Below are 16,912 nucleotides of genomic sequence, written 5' to 3'. Positions count from 1 at the left end.
CTCTGTAAATCTGCCTTTCCAATAAAAACAAATAAATCTTTAAAAAATTACAATATAAGCATTTGTATCTAAAGGTAGATTTTCAGATTGTGGATAATGAAACTGAATAAACTCTCTCATGGAGATGAATCATGGCAGTTCTTGGTCATCCCTCCCCCTAACACCTAGGGAGGGTGCATGTTTCCTGGTTGGACACTTTAGAATGAATTTGCAAATGAGGCTAGCGAATGCATGATTTTCTGCAATAATATTTCCTTCTGAATTTCTTCAGTAATATATGCATGATTATTTCAAGAAAACATGGTGTAGGATGAATCAATGGACTAAATTCCATGTAGATGTGGAGATGTTTCCCCTACTTCTTGTGAGCTACATCTTCTCCAAGTTTCAATTATTGCTATAAGACTGCATGTGTAATTTATGATTCTGGTTTCCTGTATCACTTTAAAAGTTTTATTGTAGTTGTTTCTGATTCTTTTGTGATTTTATGAATTTCAAGCCTTCATTTTTTGCCTTTTTCAAATATCCTTTTAAAAAAGCTACTGTTTAAAAATGTTGCAACTATAAACATGTTAAAATGATTTAATTATTAAGCTACTTTTATAAATTAAATTGTCATCTACTGTAGAGAAATCTTGCTACTTAGTGGCTGTGTAGGATAATATCTGAAATATGCATGATTTATATTTAATCTTTTACTAAATGCTTAAGAATCAGACATTTTTCTATCAGTTTTTGCACAGGTTTATATTAGTGGCTGTGGTTACACAGTTTAGGGGAATAAAGAACCTTTTCAGCCCACACAGCTGACTAACTCAAATGAGAAATAATGCACTGTATGTAATCAGAACTCAATTGTCAACTATAATTACAGTCTGTTCCTTCTCAGGAAGAGAAGCCAAAGGAGACAGTTTTCTTGTCCCATTAAGAACCACATGTGTGAAATAATTCTTTCAGCTCCTCAAGCTTTCTTATTTTGATCTAACAAGACCTTCTCATAATACAAAGTAATTAGATAGTTTTTTAAAATTTCATTTTTTCTCTGTATTCAAGATTTATTTGAAAATGATGTAATAAAACCTGATTATTCTTATGTTTGTGAAAATTAGTTTTAACATTTAAAAAAACTATTTGGCAAGTCTCAAAAAACCAGAAAACATGATTACCTGTTGGAAAGCTTCCTGTAGCAAGCAAAGTAATTGAGATGGAAATATTAAGTGCAGAGAATCTTCAAAGTTGAATGCTGTTTTATAAGATGAAATAAAATATTTAAGTAGGTGAGGTTATTTTTATTTCTGTTTCCTTATATTGTGGTCACTTCGTGGTCTATATGCAAACATCTGGCTATGTGAAAGAACAGAGAAGGGATTAAATTTTTTTTCACTCTCCTCAAAATACTAAGGGAAATTTTATTTCTTTATAATTTGTCTCCCTCATAGGATTTTAACTCAAGGAGATTATCTATGGGACCCCAGATATATGAACCTGAGCAACTAAATCAATTCTTATGAGCATCTCTTAAACTAGACGTAATAATTAGTACATCCCATTGAGCTATGATAAAATTTATCAAGTAGAAGTGAAGGTAAGTATGAATTTCAGATAACTTAAAATTTTACTATGTTCCAAGTTCTCTTTTTTTTTTTTGGTATACATACATCCAAAATATTGCATGAGCTGTATTACACTAAAGCAAAATTTTGTTGCTTAAGTGAAACCATAATTGACTCTGGAAACCATAGACTGGCCTCTTTTAGACTAAATCAGATAGCCTATCTAAATCATTGACAGTAGATTACAATATTTTGTTGCCTAACCCTCTGAACTCTGAAACATTTCTTACTATTTTGTTGGTCATCTATGCTTAAGGCCATCACATAGAATAAATAAATAAACAAATGTAGTATAGAAAAACTGAAATGTGTGCTATGTGTAAGTATGAAAGGAATAAGTTAAATCAATAAGAAATCAATGAAAAGTTGTGGAACAATTTCCTTTCATCAATATATTCAATCATCTGACTACTAATTGCCATTGTGTAGGATTATAGACCTAAAGCCTTACTAGATAGTTTTATCTTTTGTTAACTAGAAGAGTAAAGTAGGTACAAGAGAGGCAGTATGACCCATAAAATCCTCTACGGAAGTGCTGGTTTTTGTGCAAGATACATAATGAATTAGAGCTAAATCATTTACCTCCATTCATCCATACAACTTGTATTCTCTCAATATTTAATTTGTTGATACTGACATATCCGAAAGTGTGTAGGAATTAGTAACCACCAAAATACATCTTCTATTCTGGTGCATCTAAGTGAACAGAGATTGAACCTAAGAGTGGCAATGCTAACGTGGTGGTTAGCAGGTGCTCTGAGTGAACATGTGAGTGAGGCACTAATAAAAACAACCTGTGCACAATAAAGTTACAGAAAGCTTAAGCCTTCACAAGTGTAAGGCTCACACAAAAATTGAACCCATTTCTATGTCTTAATGAATTTAGGTAAGTATATCTTTGTATGCAGGTGTTCTAATCATATTTTAAGCTTCAGAAAGCAAGTTTAGATACTGCCCAGGAGGTTATAAGCTCATTATTTCTCATAGCACATAGATAATCATTATGGACACATTATGTTCAATAAATGTTAACTGCACAACTGAACATTTACATAGTGATTTGAGGAAGAATTTATTCAGCTTTATGAAACTGAAATCTTGATTGGAATTGAAGTTGTAGATCAATTGGAGAAAAATCTTTACTATATATTATTTTAATTCAAGCACAGGCAGACATCTCTGCTCATTTAATTAATGCTGTGCACAGAACTAGTTTCAGCAGTCTCATAATAAAACTTAATACCTTACAGAACTCTCCTTGCTGTACTTTTTTCTTAAGTGGAATGTTTAGCAACATAATTTAAAGATGTTACATTTCCTAATATAGGCATTTAAGGCTATTAGTCTCCTGAAGTTACTTCTTTATTTGCAGCAAATGAGATTTTGTATGTAGAAATTTGATTATTGATTCTAAATATTTTATAGCTTCCCTAGTGGTTTCTTCCCTGACTTATGTGTTACTGGATTTGTGTGTCTTAATTGTGCCAACAAATTGTATAATAATTAACTTTTTAGTGCATTTATTTTCATTTTGTTTGGAAGGCAGAGACACAGATGCAGAGACCTTTCATCTCTTTCTGTAGGAAAACTGACCTTAAATCTCTGCCAGTGTTGGGACATCTTACACTGAATTAATATTCTATTTGCAACTCTTTATTCTGTCTCATTTACAACAGCACAAAGACATTAAAGCAATATTGTTCTCATCACTTTCTCCAATATTACATTACTTTCATGTGCTTTGTTTTGTTCAGCTTACATAATAAATACTAGTTTACTTTTACCTATATTTGAAGGTACTTCAAAAATCTTCACAGAAATCCCAGGATATGTTTGTTTAGGGCCAAGCATTTAGTACAGCACTTAGGATGGTGTTTAAGATACCTGTATCCTACACTGAAGCATTTTGTTGAATACTCATCTCTAGCTCCTGACTCCAGCTTTCTGCTAATACAAACCCTGGGAGGTAGCAGTGATGGGTCAAGTAATTGTGTTCCTGCCACGCATGTGGGATATGTGCATATCACTGACTCCTGGGTGCTACCTAGACCAACACTGGCTATTGTGGGCATTTAAAGAGGGAACCAGAGATGAAACATCCCATGCGTCTATCAACCCCCTACCCCTGGCTCCTAAATAAATAAATCAATAAATACATAAGTAAAAAGAAGTTTATTCTGGCAGTTATTCTGAATTTCAGCATAGGTATAAATAGTATGGAATTGCTATGGATTTTTTTAAATCCCTTAAATTAAATATCTTTTTATAGAACCAGTTTTCTAAATATTAGATTGTCCATCTGAAATCTCTTTTCTGTTTAAATTTCACATTAGTCAAGATCTGTTAGTGGCAAAACATTTCATTAATTAAGTCAATTTTAATTTTAAATTATTATAATTTATCGATTTCCATTGTTTCATTTGCAAAATAAAGCATCATAAAGTCTTTGTTCGCTTGAGGAGAACTTGATTGTTACACTTTTCTGTTTTAAGATTATATATGTGTCTGATATTCTGATTGTACTATGATATAAATGCATATTGCTATCATGGGTATGTTCATATTTTTATGAACATTATCTAAATTACCTCTTCAGATACTATTAGCTGGTTGGAATAGTCTCTTGCTTACTACTCATTCTTTATCTGTTTCTAAATACAAAAATCCACAGTTACTGTATGATTCTTTTTTTAAAGATTTACTTATTTTTATTGGAAAGTCAGATTTACAGAGAGGAGAGTGAGAGAAACATTTTCCACCCACTGGTTCATGCCCCAGGTAGCCAAAATGGCCAGAGTTGAGCTTATCTAAAGGAAGGAGCCAGGAGCCTCTTCTGGGTATCCCACAAGTGTGCAAGGTCCTGATGCTTTGGGCTATCTTCTACTGCTTTCCCAGGCCACAAGCAGGGAGCTGGATGGGAGCTGGAGCAGCCAGGACACAAACTGGCACCTGTATAGGATCCTGGCAGATGCAAGGCAAGGATTTAGCCATGAGGCTACTGTGCTGGGCCCTATTTAATTTTTTGTAATTTAGAAATCTGGTATCTGAAGTCAGTAAGTGCTTGTATTCTTTAACAGTGCATCTTTTTTTTTTACATCTCTTAAGAGTGTGCTATTATTGTTTGAATATTTTTAAGTCATTTCCAAAGAAAACACACATATATATCACCAAATTTTTAGAGTACTTACAACTTGTACAGATTTACTGAAAAATGCATAGCATTACTTTCACACTTATGAGGCAGTGTTAATTTGGGTTAAAAGCACAGATTATCAAATAGCCATCAATTTTTACGCACTATTTTGTTTCTTCAAACGCCCTGCACAAGGTTTTGAGAAGGGAAAAATGCCCTTCCTCACGTGCACAAGCATCTGGCAGAGGGTAGCAGGTCATCATCACATTAGAGCTCTGGGGTTCTGGCTCCATCTATGAATCAGAAAACCTTCTCTACAGCCTTCCACTGGAATTATTCCTGAGCTTTATCTCCTGCCCCTAGGACTACTTCCTGCCAGTCTGAGTAGCTGAAGTTCACTGGTTGTGTAGATTCTATCAAACTGAATGACATTTTGAGTGCTTTCTTTGCTTCTGAATTTTCAAGTTTATTTTGATTTTTTAAATTTCTTTCTTTCTAGTTCTTAGAAGATAGCCAAATGTCTTCTTATTTTGTTTTTTTTGTCAGTGTTGATTTTTTGCTTACTTTATCCTACTGTCAGAAATTCATGTTTCCTTGAATTTCTACAGACATCTGTATACAGCTAGCTCCTGAAATTTATTTATCTATTTATTCATTTATTTTGTTATTATGCTATAGAATAGCATTATGACAGATATAGTAAAAAAATACTTGGGTACCTATGACTACATAGTACCATGCCTTAATTTACTTAGTTATTTTTTCCATCCAGCCAGCTTTCAAATATTCCACATTTTCCAAATGTGGTAGTTTTTCATAATGATATTTTAAAAATTAACTTCAATTTTATTTCAATAACAGATAGGCTGAAAAACTAAGAGACTAAGAGAGGAGTTTCTGATTCACTCCCCAAATCTGTGCCAAGGGCCAGGTCTGGATCAAGCCGAAAAGAAAAACCAAGACTCGATTCTGGTCTCCCACATATGTGGCAGGGATCTAGCTATGTGATCCGTCATCTGCTGTCTCAAAGAATGCACTACAGGAAGCTAGGAGAGGAAGCATGGCCAGGTTCCAGGCACTCTGAAGTAAAATGTTGACATCCCAACTACCTTCCTGTTTTCCATATTTTAACTTATACTTCCTCTGATACAGTGCCATAGGCCCTGGGATTTCCCTTATCTCCTCCAAGTCTCCTCCCCTACCACTGAGTTCTTATATTATTACTATAGTACATAATATATTACTATAGTACAGTTCTTCATCAACAGTCATATGTCCATCATTGTGGGTATGGACAATGGCAGAGAGACCAGTGATGCTGGGGTCTGTGCAGTGGGTGTGGATAACATGAAGGTGTGAAGAGAACAGCTCCCCAGTTTGGCAAGGCCCAGCGGAGCTTCCAGCTGTTTGGCAGGGCCCAACGGATTTCTCTCTGACCACCTTGATGCTGTTTCACCCCCTGGTTGCATGAACACTCAAGCACCCCACTAAGAATTCTGTAATCTATTGAGGCATTGTTTTTTGCCCCTGTGGGATGGCTTTTGCAACCAATGTGAGCTTGAGAGTTAATGTCACTGATAATGTCTTGGTGAGTGGGCCTTTGACAATTTACACACAAGAGCACAATTAAGCCCATGCCATATTTGGACACCTTATTGTGTACTTAACCATTACCTCAGAATTTGGCCCAGACATGTAGCACTCCTTCTGGGAAGGGGCTTGATAGTATCCTAAATATTAATGCAAGTGATGGGAGTATGAGCTGAAACTGCTATGGCAATAAATAGTTATTGTTATCTCAAAGGCTAGCCTGTCTTTGCAATTTTTTTGGAGCATAGAAAATGTAACTGTTTTAGCTGCTTTTATAATTTTTAGGTAGAGGAATTAAGGATGCTTTTATTAAAGAAAAATGCTTTTGATTATTGTTTCATTGTTTATGGGGTTGTAGAGTCTGTAGTTGTAAGGGTATTTAACATTTGAAACTTCTGTTTTAGATTTTACATTTTTTTCATTGTAACCTATTTTCCCATTAAATAATGCATAAATTGTAGAAATAGAAATGTGGTAATAATGTACTACTGATTAGCAGGTAATCGCATGAGCCTTGGCCTTGGAGTCCTGGCTGTTGTTCCATGGCTACTGTTAAAGAATGAATAATGGCTTGCTTTGAAGAATATGAATACAGTATTTTGCAGAATTATCTTTAGGGTCACCTGCTTAGCCCTGAAGTGCAGACAGAGTGACCAAATGTCTGTACATGCCCCCTTAGTCTTGAAGTAAAAATAGAACAATTAGTTGTTTGTGTAGAACCTTGTGAGGTGTCTGAGTAAATGAAAAGGACAGCTTTTTCTTGAGCTGTTGTGAGAGCGCACCAAGTGACAGTGTCTGTGTCTTTCTTTATCGCCAACTTCACGCATCCATCCTGAGCTCCGAACTCGGCTGGAGCTGAACTCCGGCAAGTGGCACCCTACGTGGGGCATGAACCCACAACCCTGGGATTAAGAGTCCCATGCTCTACCAACTGAGCTATCCAGGCCTTGCCAAACAGTTGGAAGCTCCCCTGGGCCTTGCCAAACAGGGGAGCTGTTCTCTTCACACCTTCATGTTATCCACACCCACTGCACAGACCCCAGCACAGCATCCTATTGTCAAGATACAGTAAACAGTTTCATTATAAGTCCATCTTTGTCTGGAAGTAGAGATGTGTACTGCATTGTAACCTCACATCTGGAAATGTTAGTCTCTATTTCACAGTTACTGTACATCCCCTTAAATGGAAAGTAACAATACAAAATCAACAATAGGAAGAAAAATAGAAATTTACAATGCCATGAAGTTAAATGACATGTTACTAGATATGACAGTCTCCATTACACAGCTACTATATTTTAAATGAAAAGCCAGAAAATCAACAGGAAGAAAAAAAATTAACAATGCCATGAAGTTAAATAACATACTATTAAATGACTAATGTGTCGCTGAAGAAATGAAAAAGAAAATCAAGAACCTTCTTGAAGAAAATGATGCTACTATATGATCTATGAGTTGGTGAGTGACAAGGCCCCAAGTACTTTGGCCATTTTCCTCTCCTTACCCAGCCAGGGAGCTGGATTACAGTAGAGCAGCCAGGACTTGAAATGGAGTTCATATGGCAGCTTAGCCCCTATGTAGAGTGCCAGTTCCTTGCAAGAACCTCTTTATGACTTAGTGCCCAAATTAGTACTAGTGATTTTTATTCTAATTTTTAAGGCTTCCCCCCTGCCTCCAGATTATATTGCTAGCTAACACAAAATCTGTGAAATGCATATAAAAAAATAGTATCAAAAGTGAGAGCTCTTATGAGTACCTAGTATATTATTCATACATTTTTTACTTGATCCAGTAATTATATTTTTAAATATTCCTGCTGCCCAAATTGATCTATCTTTTTAGGAACTCACCATAATCAAGAATTTCCCAGTATCTGAAAGATATAAGCCATTGATTTTAAGATTCTAAACAGATAATAAGCTTCTTTAGTGATCATTTAAAATATTTCAGTACAGGTTTGGTCATAGGAGTGAGTGGGTGATAAATTAAAAAAAATAACATTACAATATCATGCACTCACACAAGAGCAGAATATGACTGGAAGTGAAAAGCAGGCATTTGTATTGCCTTATCTTTTTGTTAGTGTCATTTCCATTCTTGTTCAATTAGAAAGACTTCCTGCATTATTATAGAGCGAAGGAAGGTCTATAAATACCAGTTAGATATTTTTGTGAATATTTCTACTTCTTTAAATGAATCACATGAGGTGCAAAATAGTGAGATATTATTCAATATACTGGAGCTAATGGAGCTTTAAATAAAATGCTAATAGACATTCATAAATTAAACATTTCTAACTTCAAACGAATGGCATATCTTTATCAAGGAAAATAATATTTCCTTGTGCAAGTAGTCAAATTATCAGTATGCACCTTTGCCTCCAGACAGTGACATAGAACAATGTCTTCACCATTAAAATTAATGACCTGGAATATAAGAGATCTGAATAGCCCTATTAACTTGAAACATGCTTCCAGTTCTGAAAAACAGAGAAATAGATGTTACACATATCTAAAAGGTACATTTGGTGAAACAAACAAAAAAAGGCCAAACTCTAGGGAATCAAAAGGGTCTAAGTCTTTTTAGTTCAAAAGCCGCTGAACTTGAGCTTCACAACAATGCTGAAGTAACAGACATTTTAAAAGACAATTTTGCTGGTGATTACCAACAGTGTTCACCTAGGCCAGTGTCTCAACTGGGAAGTGATTTTGTTCCCTAAGGGATATTACACAATGCCTGAAGATACTTACTGGCTGTTAGAATGGCAGAACTGTGTTGTAGCACCCAGTGAGAACAGGCTACTGAACATGCAGAATGCATAGTTCCATCTCCCCCTATACATCCTCTTCCTGGTAGGTCTGTCAACATTGTATGGGTAAAGAAATCCCAACCAAAAAAAAATGTTTCTAATGAATATCAAATACATTAACCTGATTACAGTTTGCAGACTCTCAGTGGATTTGGATCTCCTACTCATTTCATTTCATTCTGAAATAACCTCAAGGTATCTTGGTAGACAGATGTCATTGTCAGGCCTGCATTCAAGTCCATGTGTTTCTCTTTTGCTATCTTTCTGTCATAGGGTGCATTGCCAAGAAAATGGAGGGCCAACCTGAACTGGTTTTCAAAGCCTCATCCCTGGATTGCTTTTCTGTAACTGTCTCTAAAATCATGCCAGAGGAAAAGGAATGAAGATGTGTTCTCTTTTCTTGATTCCAACCTATTGTTTGATCAAAAACCTAGCATATTCCTTGAGATTACTTGTGGGTTATTTACAAATGAAATGAAGAAGCAATTACTAGTTATTTCAACAATACTCATTAAAACAGAAGCTATGTGAAGCATGACAATATTCTTAATTTAGATGTGAAAAATATTGAGTACTAAAAAAAAAGCAGCTTAGATAACAGAAGACTGACAATGTTTGTAATGGATTCAACTACGGCCCAATAAGAATGCATGTGGTGGTGGTGGTGGTTATGTGTGTGTATAGCTGAGTACACATCTGTTCGCCTGGAACCTGAAAATACAATTTTATTTAGAATAAGGGCTTTTGAAGATGCAATTAAAACACAATCCTGAGATGAAATAACCCTAGAAGCAATGATAAATGTTCTCTGAAGAGAAGAGGAAAGACCACTTGGAGGGGAAGGTGAAGATGCAGGCAGAGATTGGAGTTATAATACCCAGATTGAGAAATATCTTAGAGTTGTCAGTCGCTGGAATAGGTGAGGAAGTAGCAGGGCCATGCTAGTAAAAATAGTTCTGACTTATGGCCTCCAAAGCTATAAGGATGCAGATTTATATTACTTTTAAGCCACTCAGTTATGCTAATTTGCAGTTGCAGCAGCTCCAGGACTCCAAGATTTGAGGGAGATGAGGCAGCACCACAAGAATATTTTTTTAGTTCTGGGAATTCCTGAATGTGGAAGTTTCATATCTGATAAATGCAAGATATATGAATGAGTGCCATTAAAAGCACAAGTGTTACAGGGCACTGAACACCTATTGTGAAGGGTAGTGAAGAGTGACTGGATGTCTGCTCATGAGCAGGATGACCACTGGGCTTTTACTCAATGTCTGAAAATATTTGATTTGAGCACGAGGTAAGTTAAGGAAGTCCAAAGGAGTCGGATAAACTTAGCAGTAGAAATGCCCTCTGTCATATGAAAGGCATCAATATAAATTTGAGAATCAGTATGCTGTGGTCAGTTCCCACTCACCAGCTCGAGTGCAGAGAGGAATTTAGGAGAGTGTGTAGTGGCAGACATCTGGTGAACAAGAGTGCAACTTGCTATTACACTTACCCTTATATTGTATTCCTACATTTGATCAGCCAAACGGCTGAGAAATGATATATATTTTATTCCTAACTCAACAAATTCCAATAATTATCACGATCACTATTTTCTTAAGATACATTAGTAGGTAACATAAATTATGAATTCTAAGGCTATATATTTAGATAAGATGAAAAATTCCATGTACTTCATATATACAGATTTGGAAGCATACTGGTACTTCTTATGCTACCCTCTATTTCCTACCTCCCTTCCACCTCTTCTTATTATTTTCAAACTTTTATGATAACATACTTTCAGCTTATTTTATAATTACAAGATTAATCCTCCCTGAGAATTCAACAAATAGTTAGCAGGAAGAAAAAAAAAGGAAAATAAGAAAGAAAACAACAAAACACTGTTTCTCAAGAGTACACACAGGGGCTGTAAGGTATAATCAAATCACCAAATGCCAATTTTGCTCACATGTATTGCATTCTTTTGTACTCTGTATTTTAGTTACCACATATCAGGGAAAACATGATATTGTCTTGGGAACTGGCTTATTTCACTAAGATTATGCTTTCTGTTTACATCCATTTTGCTGCAAAAGAAAGGATTCTATTCTTTTTTATGATTATTGGTGAGAATGTAAACTATTACAAACATTATGGAAGATGGCATGCAGATTCCTTAGAAAACTGAAGATAAAATCTATCACATAACCCAATGATCACATGCCTTTGGAAGGTACCCAAAGGAAATGAACTCAGCATAGGAAAGAATTATTTGTACCCCCATTATTATTGTACTCATTTTACATAGAGAATCAATCCAAATAACCACCTACTGATGACCTGATAAAGAAAATGTGGCTATTATTTTATAAATTAAGAATTAAGGGTCTGGTGTATAGCTCAATTGGCTAATCCTCCTTTTGTTACCACTAAGATCCCACATGGGTGGGTGTTGCTTAGTGCCCCAGTTGCCCCACTTCACATCCAGCTCCATGCTTATGGCCTGGGAAAACAGCAGAGAATAGTCCAAAGCCTTGGAAACCTGCACCCAAGTGAGAGACCTAGAAGCTCCTGGCTCCAGGCTTTAGATCAGCTCAGCTCTGATTGTTGTAGCCATTTGCTGAGTGAACTAATAGATGGAAGATCTTTCTCAGTCTCTCCTTTCTTTAACAAAAAAAAAATCTGGTTTTCCAATAAAATTATATAAATCCAAATTAAAAAGAATAAAGAATTAATCACACCTGACAATATGTGAAAGTTAATCTTCTGAGGCAAAAATAACTAGCATTGATTAATAGACATAAGTCAGCTACAGCACACAATCAAGAGAAGCTGAAATGGAAAGGAACTTATTTATTTCTTATGTAATATATATTTATGTGTTAAGCTTGTTGCTTCAAGCCAGTGTCTTCAAATCTTTGATTCTACTTAAAAAAATAACTAACTTTGGAAGAAGATTTGTCAGTTTCTGCTTTAGTTAAACACAAAACTTGCTTCATACAAATCTACTCTGTGGAATTTACTAAGATAATGAAACTACATTCTCCTGAAAATGTTTTTACAAACATGCTCGCTGGCCATTGTGGCCATTTGGGGAATGACCCAGCAGATGCAGGATTTTCTCTCTATCTTTCCTTCTTTCTCTGTATATATGGCATATATTTCCTATGACTTCATTTATGTGAATTTCAAGAACAAATAAATCAAATTTACAGAGGGAAAGAAAATTTGAATAGTGATTGCTTCTGGAAAGTTTGGTGGAAAAGATATGTATATATGCTTACCTTTTCTAACTTGGAATAGTTTTAAATTTACAAAACAAAAATTGGGAAGTAGAACAGAGTTCCCATAAACTTCATATCCTATTTCCCTATTATTTACATCTTCTAATAAAATATTTGTATAATCAATAGATCACATCTAGCTTTATTATTACCATCTTATATCAAGGGGGACTATCACTATCCTCCTAAAACTGTATTATGAAATATATGAGTTTTTTACTTTATATTAGCAAAATAATTTTTAAAAATAAAAATAAAATGATATATTGTCACAATTGATAAATCACATTCAGCTCCCTCTAAATATTTTTTATTCAAATCTCTCAGAAAGGATTAATTTTTAGTATGCACATGAAAATATCCCAGGATAATTTTTCAAAGTGCTTTGCATTAAAAACAAAATTGACAAAGTTCATCTAATGATATATCTGAAAGTTGGATACCTTATTCTTTGTGAATTTTACTTTTTAAAATTTGTAAACAATAAGGACCTATAAGATGCATACATGTACACCACAGTGGTTAGGGACATAGTGAATTGATATCTGGAAGTTAGAAATGCATGAGATGGAGTGATAGATAAAGGAATGGCTAGGCATATTATTAAAACATGTATAGTAAGTGCCAATAATGGAATCTAGATGATATAAATATAGGTATTGAAACTCATCCAGCTGTTCTCCAGTTTGAACTTAGAATAAAATGCAGGGAACATTAGAACATGTTTCATACCAACACTTCCATTTTCTGGTTGACATTCAAAAGGATTGAATAGAAATCACTTAAAATATTTTCTTTCCATAGAAACAAAATGATTTCCTTAATTCTGTTTCATCAAAACTTTTATTCAATTTAGTTTGTTCATTAAGATTGGTCATATTTGTACTACTCCTTTTGGTTTTTCAGTTTTAAATTGTAATTGAGTAATGCATTTTGATCTTTATAATCAACATGAATTTTACATACACTGCAAATTTCTTGGTATATATGCTTGTATCATTAGCTAGATAATGAAATGAAGGATTTCAATCTGGGCACTTTCTTGAAACAACTGAAGACAATTTTTGTGGAACCTTAGTTATGTTAATTTTGATGTAATCAAGTTCTCTTGGAATTTGACTAACCAGAACATATTATAATCTATATTTTAATATTAACTCATTTGTTTATAATGGTAGATATGGTATGTAGAGATACAGTCTGTTAGATGATTTCTGCCCATCCCTAAATCATCCAGGTACATGGAGATATTGGCATTTATTGACATGGTTTATAGGTACCACCTAATATTGAAGTATTAACCAACATGTTATAATATTATACTAGCATCAAAATATTAGGTGACTTAGAATTTTCTAAGTTTTATTTTGATTCACAATTAATAATAATCTGCAAGTGAATTTACCAAATGCTTACTCAAAGCAGGTCCTGATCAGCTGGCATTTCAATGTCTTGATATTTATTAAGTTGTGCGCACCTAGATATTGATTGTGAGAAATTACTGATTTTTCCTCTTAAATAATCACTTAATGTTAGTCACTTTAAAATATCTACTGATTTATTTACTGAAGACTAAAATTATAAACATGGGATATTCCATTTTATATTTAGTATGAGAGTTTTATGAATCTTAAACATAAACTAAATACTGATAATATAATTCATCTCAAAATCTAACAACACAATATGAATGTCTGTATTCATTTTTCACATTTTTTCTAGAATTTTTTAAAAATTATTTGTTTGAAAGGAAGAGTTAGAGAGAGAGAAAGAGAGAAAGTCTTTCATTTGCTGGAAATCCATCTCTCAAATGGCTGCAAAGGGAGATCAAGGTGGAGACGGATCCAGAACTCCACCTGGATCTCCCACCTGTGACAGGAGCTGAAATACTTGGGCTATTTTCTGTTACTTTCCCAGGTGGTTTAGCAGGAAGCTAGATTGGAAGTGGGAGATGAACTGGTGTTCATATAAAATGCTAGTGTTGTAGGTGCCATTTTAATCTGTTGTGCCACAATGATATCTCTCTAAGAACATTTTTTTATGAAAAAATACTTGAAGATATAATTAGCTTTCCAAAAGTCCTTTCTTAACATCTTGCTAGTGAAATAAATTTCTATTAGAGTAACATTCTGGCCTTATAAAACTAATTTTAATTATATAAATTCAATTGATTGTTATATGGTTTAAGTATACAAAGTTACTTTTGAATAAGAGCTTTTAAGAATGTAAACCAACTTTATAGAATGTTGTGAATTTCACCTTATTTGTAATTTAAGAATTGTTTTTCTTCTATTTCACAATATCTGAGTACCAGAAGGCTCAAAATATTGAAAGATGGGACCCTGAAGTCAAGTGAGTCTTGTGCCAGCCAGAATGAATGAGTGGGCAATTACAATGCCTAGTTAATATTTCATATAACTATCTTAAAATTTATTGATTGTGGTACTCTAATTACACAAGATTTTAACAATCAACATTTGGACACAGTATTTGTCTATATGTATTGCTATCAAATGTAGTTAAAGTCATTGATAGAAGCTAATTAGAAAAATGAAAGGTTATGCATTAATACATGTTTAGTCACCTCAATCCTGATTATCTATTGCAAACGATGGAGTTTATGAAATGGAAGAAGTAAAAAAATGTAAAGGGAAGCAAATAAACTACTTTTGGAAAATAGCCAGAATTCATCAAAGTTTTCATCATATGCAGGCTTATGCCGATTTTCAAAAGTTTACATAGCTGATGAAAGCATGTGGCTATCTTGAGACTTTTTTGTCATTCTTATGATATAAATTTATTTGAGAGTGACGCATTGTGGGGTAAATATTTGTTGCTACCAAAACTTCTCATTAACTAGCTCATCTGATGATCTGAAGGATGTCAAGTTCACCTCATCATTAGTGCTGTTGTGGTCCATTCAGTCAGCCCTCCTGTGGAGATCTTCTACAGCCTTGTACAGAATTGTGCAGGAAACTTTTCTGATATTTTTCTACTGTTGATTATAACATTATGCACACTTTTAAACTCATTTATGCTCTTTGGGTGTTCCTAAAGCCATCTGTAGAATATTAAATATGTATTTTATTACATCATTATGCAGTTAAAAGTCACATTATACTTCAGAAGCAGTTAGTGTCAGTACACAAACCCAGAGTGTTGGTAGAATCACTTTCATTATTGATCACAATATCAGGCTTCCCTTGGCTATCCCCTGGGAGACAGCCACACAAAAGGAACAAAAAGGAGAGCAGATAAGAATGAATTTAAATCGCTATTTAAACTTGTTGGAACCCAGATAGCTTGGGATAAATTCAAGACTCAAATTACAAAATAAGGTGGAAATTATGAATGTAAAAGAAAATCCAAAAACAGTGATTATGGTGCAGATAACTCTTTGGGTTTCCAGCATATTGTACTTGATTTCTGTTAATGTGCTTTTAAATATAGGTGTACTTTTAATTTGAGGTGTTACATTTTTGGCCTAACTACAGGGGAAAGTTGAAGAGCATTAGGAAAAAATATGTTAAAATGACATCACAATCGGTAAATATTCTGCTTATCACTTTATGTGCTCATTCCAATGTGGTAGTTCATACAAAATATTTAATAAATGTTTTTGAATAGATGAAGAATCAATACCTTGGTCAATAGATAGTAATCTCATAAAGAAACGGATAGCCCTTTTCAGGGTATTCATTTTCTTCTATTATCTTATTCATTTCATTTATATTTTACTTTCTTTATTAAAATATTTCATTTTATCTTTTTTAAATTGGAAAGGCAGACATACAGAGAGAAAGAGATACACAAAGAAAGATCTTCAGTCCACTGTTTCACACTCCAAGTGGCCACAATGGCCAGAGTTTAGCAGATCTGAAGCCATGAGCTAGGAGTTTATTAGGTGTCTCCTAAGTAGTTACAGGGTCCCAAGTCTTTGGACCATCCTCTATTGGTTTCCCAGGCTATAAGCAGGGAACTATACTTCCTGTTCTCAAGTTGAAAAGTATCTGTCACATTTCCTCCCTACATTCAATATCTGTCTTAGTTCTTTTCTTATTTTATTTTATGATGCAATTCTGTAGGTTCTGGGATTTCCCATACCCTCTCTCTAAGGTCACTCCCCCACATCTTATTTCCCCCATGTCATTACAATGGTGTAGTCCTTTATAAGCAGTCATAATTCCATCATTTTGCTATTTAAGTGTATCCTGACTTTGACAGAATGAACAATGGCAGAGTCCAGCATCCTATTGTTAACATATATTTAACAGTTTCATTGGGAGTCCATCTCTGATTTGGAAGATGACCCAGCTTTCTCAATGAGGAGATCAGGTGCAAAGGAAATAAAGTCAGCCTATGAAAAAAGATACCTGTATTCCTATGTTCACAATAACAAAGATAAAGAAATGAATCTAGTTGTCCATCAGTGGATGAATGGATATGAAAAATGTGGTATCTATGTACAATGGAATATTATTAAGCCCTGAAAATA

At 34.3% G+C, this 16,912-nt stretch overlaps 1 protein-coding gene and 1 non-coding gene across 2 annotated transcripts in view; both read right to left on the bottom strand.

Moving 5' to 3' along the window:
* Positions 1–16,912, bottom strand: part of LOC131481299 (protein eyes shut homolog) — a 1,058,324-nt gene that overhangs the window by 383,270 nt on the left and 658,142 nt on the right. The window lies entirely within an intron of this gene.
* On the bottom strand, positions 7,210–7,282 carry TRNAK-CUU (transfer RNA lysine (anticodon CUU)). The gene has a single exon. It is a non-coding gene; the product is annotated as a tRNA-Lys (tRNA).

The sequence above is a fragment of the Ochotona princeps genome, chromosome 1 (genome assembly GCF_030435755.1).
Source record: "Ochotona princeps isolate mOchPri1 chromosome 1, mOchPri1.hap1, whole genome shotgun sequence".
Lineage (NCBI taxonomy): Eukaryota > Metazoa > Chordata > Mammalia > Lagomorpha > Ochotonidae > Ochotona > Ochotona princeps.
The sequence above is the reverse complement of the archived record's forward strand: the minus strand, read 5'-3'. Positions and strand labels throughout refer to the sequence as shown.